This window comes from Euprymna scolopes, chromosome 21 (genome assembly GCF_053919585.1).
Source record: "Euprymna scolopes isolate OS-2025 chromosome 21, ASM5391958v1, whole genome shotgun sequence".
Lineage (NCBI taxonomy): Eukaryota > Metazoa > Mollusca > Cephalopoda > Sepiida > Sepiolidae > Euprymna > Euprymna scolopes.
In genome coordinates this window covers 109,794,085-109,801,584 of record NC_136502.1, presented here as the reverse complement: position 1 = coordinate 109,801,584, position 7,500 = coordinate 109,794,085, and the positions used below count along the sequence as shown (strand labels likewise).

Genomic DNA, 7,500 nt, shown 5'->3' with positions numbered 1-7,500 from the left:
GGCACAAACTTTAATAAAGACTTTTCATATCTATCTGCATAAGTATACTTTGATAATTATGCTTCAGTTTGAAGAAATACGGTATAATAAAATTATGGGGTGTTCGTTCGCGCCTGACCTCCATAGAATGGAAATATGTCACAAATATTAACAAGGTTTTTTAATATAGATCCACAGAATATTGTGATAATTGTTTCAGTGTGAACAGGTATGGTATAATAAATTATGTGGTTTATCTATTTTATTTTTACTTTCATCATATTTTGCTTTGGTTTTGATACCCCCAAATTCAACCCAAATTTACAAGCCTTCCTTTTCATAACCTATCATACTTTCATAAATCAGAGTCCATTTTCTGTAGGCTGTTTTTGAACCCAGTCAATGACGGGTACTTCTGCTAGTATATATATATATATATATATATATATATATATATATATAAAAGTGAACGTGTCTGTCTGTCTATCTGTCTGTCTGTGTGTGTGTCTGCCTGTGTACATTTCCCTACGCAATAACTCTGTCAATTTTTAGTCTATAGACTCGAAATTTGAAATACCGGGTACTGAGATTTGGGAACATCGATGTGACGGGTGTCAGCCAGAAATTTGGCTGTTAAGGGGTCAAATTTCAACGATTTGACCTTTAAGAACTCTACCAAACTCCTCCGACAATTTTGGGTCTAGACACTTGAAATTTTAGATATAGGTTTCTTGAACCTGGATCTAACTTAATGAAGTGATTTGAGCCCGAAACAATAAATTTTAAGGGGTCATAATAGGGGTCAAAGTTTAAAAAAATTAACCCTATTTTTTTGTTTTTTTTGCTTTTTTTGCACAGCATACACCTCCAAACACCCGAGCAACGCCGGGCACCCCTGCTAGTATATATATAATTTGAAAAATGAAAATATCAAATAATAAAACAAGTATTAAAAAAAAAAACATAATAATCGTTGGTGAAAGCAAGCGTTTTTAAATTTAAAATAAACGGAAAATAACTATTTCAACCATTCGAGCCCAAAACGCGGAAGCATGCGCTATTTACTTAAGAACGTAAAACAAATTTCCTAATGTAACTCAATAAGGTATTTAATGAATTTACATTTCTAATTTTTCCATTTTGAAAACCCGTCGCCTCTGTCGAAAGTTTTAGACATACATACATACATACATACATACATACATACATACATACATACATGATGATTGCTGCATCTTTCCAGATGATTGCCGTCACATTGAGTTCTCCCAATCTTGTCGTTCATGCCATCTCAGATGACTCTGCACTCCCGCCGCAGATTTGCACATCTTGAAGCAGACGTGACATACAAATTGAGCAATTTCCATTGAGTTGACTTCCTCTGGAGGTTGAAGGGTATTCCTTTGAACAATCACATGTCTTCTCAAACCAGCAGTAGACTTACAAACTTTGCTGCATGCTAAACAGATCGTTTGGTTCGGACATATATACATACATACATACATACATACATACATACATACATTTAAACAGATAGGTGAGATTTATATAATATATGTACATCATAATCACGTTGACATTTGTCACCTCCGGTTTGGCAGTGGGCGCAACAGCAGAGACGTCACGTTTTTCACACGTTCTTTTCCTCCTTCGCGGTACAGGTTTGAGCCTACCTGCCTATCTGCCTACTAACACTTTTTTTTTGTTGTTCAACACACACCTCCAAACACCTGGGCAACGTTGGGTATCCATGCTAGTTCAATAATAAGAGTAGAAAAGTGAAGTTGTAATGACATTTTTGGGGTCTATTTGATAAGATATTTAAAAGAACACTATCTTTATTAAATAAGATTGTATAAAAATAATTCTAGATATATAATATATTCAATAGATTACAACAGTTATGGCACCATTGCTGTTTTTTTGTTTTGTAATATATTTGATTGTGTCTGAAAATCAATGTTCTTGACTTTGTTGATTTTTGAAGCATGATTACAACATTTTAGACATTCATTATGCCATAAATGCTATAAGCTACTGAATTACAATATGAAGGCTCTGCTTGATATAACATATTAACCATTGAGCTTATTTTATACCTTATACTTTATACTCAGTATTTGATGTATGTTAAGGATTCAAAAGATTTGGTTCTTTAATAAAATAGAGTTTGTATTACAATCTTCTGAAAATATTGCAATTGTTTTGGTTCTTTAATGTATATATATATATATATATATATATATATATATATATATATATATATATTAGAGAGAGAGAGAGAGAGAGAGAGAGAGAGAGAGAGAGAGAGAGAGAAATAAAAAGAAACAAACCGTATTGTGTTCATCAACGTTTCATCTTTATTTCGAGACTTCCTCTGGATGAATATATATATATATATATATATATATATATATATATATATATATATATATATATATATATAATTTCTATATTTTTGTTTATTTCTTCTATCTGTGTCTATATGTTTTACAATCGATTCATCTTCTATATACCTGTAGTATATTTATTACTTTTAGGCTAATGTTCTTATGCCATATATATATATATATATATATATATATATATATATATATATATATATAACCCTGCTTTTGATGGAAAGCATTAAGTTTCGAAATACGATGGTCTAAACATTTTTTATTTATATTTCACGTGTTTTATTTATTTATTTGATGATAAAATAAAGGTTATATATATATATATATATATATATATATATATATATATATATATATATACTAGCAGTTTAGCCCGGCTTTGCTCGGGCCCTATGTACTGTTCATAACTTTATGGCCTCTTGACAGTAAAACTTTCGCCCAAAACCTGATTACAAAGCTTGCTGCATGTTCGAATACCCTTTATGTAAAATTTCAAATGTTTAGACCCAAAATTGGCTGAATAGTTTGATAGAGACCGCAAAGGTAAAATCTTTTGCACTTTGATCCCTTGGTAGCCAAATTTTCGGCCAAAACAGACAAAAACACTTGCCCTATGTCTGAATACACTTATGTCAAATTTCAATTGTTTAGACTAGAAATTGGCTAAGTAATTTAATAGAGACCACAGAGGTCAAATCGTTTAAACTTTGACCCCAATTTTGACCCCTTATTGTTTTGGGCTCCAATTAAATTAAGAAGTTCGATCCATGTCCAAGTAACCTACATTTAAAATTTCAAATGTTTAGGCCCAAAATTGGCGAAGGAGTTTGAGAGAGTTTTCAAAGGTTAAATCGTTGAACTTTGATTCCTTGACTGCCAAATTTCTAATCAAAAACCGATTAAAAAGATTTTTCCAAATCTCAATAATCCTTATGTCAAATCTTGAGTCTGTAGGCTTAAAATTGACAGAGTAGTTTGGTAGGAAAATGTAAACACACAGACAATTTCACTTTTATATATATATATATATATATATATATATATATATATATATATATATATATATATATATAGTCTATTTACTATACAAACATTATTGGTTACATATGAATAAGACCTCATAAGACCATAAGACAAAAAAAAAAAAAGAATCGATATTGTTTGGTCTGATGAGGTGCTAACCTTGAATTGGGATTCAACTGAAACATGCATGTACATATGTAACCAATAATGTTTGTCTAATAAACAGACTATATACCAGCTCTGTCCTGCATTGATCACTCTTTAATAATTGAGTGTCATTGAATTTACATCTAGGAAAACAATCGATATATATATATATATATATATATATATATATATATATATATATATATATATACCGAATTCGGCTTTCCCTTAGTTAATTCCTTATTTCCTGTCACCTTACGTATATAGCCGTTCTGACATAATTTACGTAACGAAGACTACCTTCATTATAACTGGTAGCTGCTGATTACACCAACTTCCTCCCTTTTTCCAGTTAACATACGTATTTAGAAGCGCAATTTAAAACTTATTAATTTTAAGTAAAAGCCCTCAAAAATGTTTTGTTTTTGTTTATTCTGTTTGGATTTCATTTTCATTAAAAGACTGGCCTCAAGTAATATCGGAGTCTTATTGTCGCCTGACGAGATCTTTTTAGACTGAAACAGTATATTTATTGTAGCGATTAATGGTAATTTTGTTTACCTGAAGCCAATAAAATAATATCCTACTTTTTTCATTGAGCACTATTAACAACCTCGCTAAAATTCAATGTGCTTTTACTTTCGGATATTTTTTAACATGGAATAAATATATGTATATAATTTCATGTATCCACATAAAAATTTTATAAGGAGATATACTATTTTATGTATCAATTTCCAGTATTTATTTCATGAGTGTTCAATACGTGATTAGACCGATGTAGTAATTTATGAAAATGTATGTTAATTAAGCTATACAGAATCTTTCATGTTTTCTCCTTTAGGGAATCATCAGGGTAGAATGCCTGACCATTCCCTATGGGAATGAAACGTAGATTCTATACAGCTTAATTGCCATATATTTTCATAAATTATATATATATATATATATATATATATATATATATATATATATATATATATGAGAGAGAGGGGGGTGAATATGTATGGCGTCGGTGTGTTCTTTTCATCTTTGGTTTTGATGTGCAAACTTAAATCAATGAAATCCTAAATATTATTTCTATAGATTTCTCTTTGCAAGAATGTAATCAAATATGCAAATAAAAGAACCGGAAATGCCTGTTGTTATCTCCCTTTCTGGTAGATAATTTAGACTCCACTTACAGAAAAGCAAAAAGAAACAACAACCACGAAAAAAAACAAAAAAAAAAACGAAACGAAACTTTACTTAAAATAAACGAATGCCATTGTTTTCTAATAAAATCAGGAATTGTTGCTTAGCTCTTCTCTCGTGCACAAGAACAAAACCCAGCAAAAGATGATGTTCATGCCGTTGAATAGACTTACATTCGACTGCCTTTAATCAAACAAAAAAATTGTCTTCCATTTTATAAACTTCCTATGCAAAGCTATTTACTGTAATCTGCAATTGATGAATACAGCCCAGGAAAACATTGCTTGATTCTATTTACTTGTTAAATTCTTTTCTTTTTTTTTTATTTAATTATATATTTTTTTCGTTTTCTTTTTTTTTTTTTTCTTTTTTTTTTCCAGTTCTTGGAGTGTTAGATCAGGTTGCAACCACGGATTTAATAGGCAACGATAATAAAACAAAAGTTGCAAATCTATGTAAATCAATGAAGTAGACTTACACAGCTTGAAACCTAATTATAAGGAGAAGAAAGAAAACCAAAAGAACCATAAAAACTATAGATACATAACAAAAATAAAAGACTAATTCAAAATGGTGGCATACTCGCAATGAAAGAGAATGTCTGTTAATAATGCAGGCTCGGAATGAGAAAAGCAATATTTGCAAGTTATCAAAGAGTGGAGATTCTTGCTTTCGCCAAATAATGTCTAGTGCAGTAGTGGTTCCCAACCTTTTTTTTTTTTTTTTTTTTTAGATGGCGGCACACCATTGTGTGTGTGTGTTTTTTCGTTTTTAATTTTCGCAGCACACCTATCACAATAAATAAATAAATATTTTCTACTCATAAAGCTATAAAATATAAAAACAAAGATTATATGTGAATTTTTATTCACATAAATCAATACACACACACACACACACACACACACACAATGAATTCTAGATTAGACGATCACAACGCAAGAGGGTCATAAAACAAACACATTTATATACACACGTATAAAGACGATACTAGAAGCACATAAACATATACACGATTTTCATCCCCCATGTTATACAGACGCACGCAACAACAACAACAACAACAACAACAACACCATTGTGTTGTTTTCTTTTTATTTCATTTTCGCGGCACACCTATAACAAAATGTAGATATTTTCTACTCATAAAAACTTTTTGAAATCAAATGAAAAACAAAAAAAAATTATATAATGAAAATTTGCATTCAAATAAATCAACATATCATGTATTCAATATCTGGTATAGAATAATAATGGTGACACTGAATGTCAGTGGAACAGTTGTGCCTGGTGTAGTGCTGCAATATGTGAGCGCATGTAAGAGAGATCCACTTTTAATTCTTCTTCAAGACTTTCAGGGTTTTTTTGGTTTTTTTTTGGTTTTTTTTTTTTAAATTTTGAACGTTGTTTAGGTAAGAAAATCCTAGTTCACATAGATATAAAGTTGAGAATTTGCAGATTTTTATGGCTTTTTTTATTTATTTATTTAGAGTTGGAATTGATGTTCCATTTTAGACAAGCTTTTGGGTTTGACCTTCACTTTTGATATGAAATGGAGCACATACATCAAATCTGTTGCCAACGTCGCTGGAAAAATGGTTGGATCATTCTACCGCTCCAGTAGATATCTCACTGCTGACGAAATTCTCTACCGTTATAAGAGCCAAGTACGTCCTAGTGCAAAACCAACTTCGTAATCTAGTAAGTGACGCCCTTTTCTCATCTCTGCAACCTCTTTCCCAGAGAAGAAACATTGCGAGCCTGTACCGCTGCTCTATCGCTATTTTCATGGCAAGTGTTCGACTGAGCTCCAATCTATGGTCATATCTTGTCAATCTTTCACAAAAAAAAAAAAACACTGGTCCAACCAAAATCACTATCAATAATTTCTCCCCCCCCCCTCTATCGGTGCTAAAACCTACATGTGGATTCTATAAACAAAGCTTCTTTCCTAGAACTGCCCGTCTGTGGACTCTGTTTCACTGGTCTGCTTTCCAGTTTTTGCTATATTGTCGTCTTCAAGTCTAATGTAAACAAGTTCTTATTGAACCGTCTTCATAAATAATCTGATTATACCAAATTTCCCCTACAAATGATTACTACGCTACTGTACCAATGACTGCAATACACTCATTAACCCTTATCCTCGAATGGCCTTCAGGCCTTGATATGTAGTGACCCCTTTGTAAAAAAAACAACAAAATAATGATTAAGGAATTAAATGTCTTAAATGAAATGACTTCAAACAAGTGTTTCTTCACCGTACACCAGTAATCATTTCACGGTACACTAATGTGTCACAGCACAGTCGTTTGAAACCATTGATCCACCATATGACCGGTTTAAAGAGAATTAAAAAGTAACTGACCTATGGTTCTGTTCAGTCCTTGGAGGTTTCCCCCCTCTCAAGCTTTACCTTCTCGAAACCACACTTGACCTTGTATCTAACCTGGCAAGGAGATCAATAATGTCTCTTAATGTATCTAGAATTTTAGTTGTAAAAAAAAACCTCTTTTGCTAGATAGAATAGATACATCTAAGAAGCAAGGGTTGCACAATCATCAACCGCACCTCTCTTAAACTAACATGGGCAAATCCAGGACGACTAGAAACAATACCAGGATGAACCCAGAAAGAAAGACAGATATTATTTCAGAGTTTTTTTTCTTTCTTATTATTACTAGTTGTGCAGCCAAAGCTTGCAATTTTCCTAGATGTTAAGAAGACATACGGATTAATCTCAGATCAGTGAAAC

General features: G+C 31.6%; 1 protein-coding gene across 6 annotated transcripts in view; it reads left to right on the top strand.

The window, feature by feature from the left end:
• LOC145242983 (protocadherin-17-like) overlaps positions 1 to 7,500 on the top strand; it is a 155,606-nt gene that overhangs the window by 25,209 nt on the left and 122,897 nt on the right. For 2 of the 6 annotated variants that reach the window (XM_080106103.1, XM_080106100.1), the window contains exon 2: positions 6,236 to 6,446. The exons of the other annotated variants lie outside the window; for them this stretch is intronic. The gene's annotated coding sequence lies outside the window, so the exon portion shown is untranslated. The remainder of the gene's footprint in view (positions 1 to 6,235; positions 6,447 to 7,500) is intronic. 6 annotated transcript variants of the gene reach the window in all.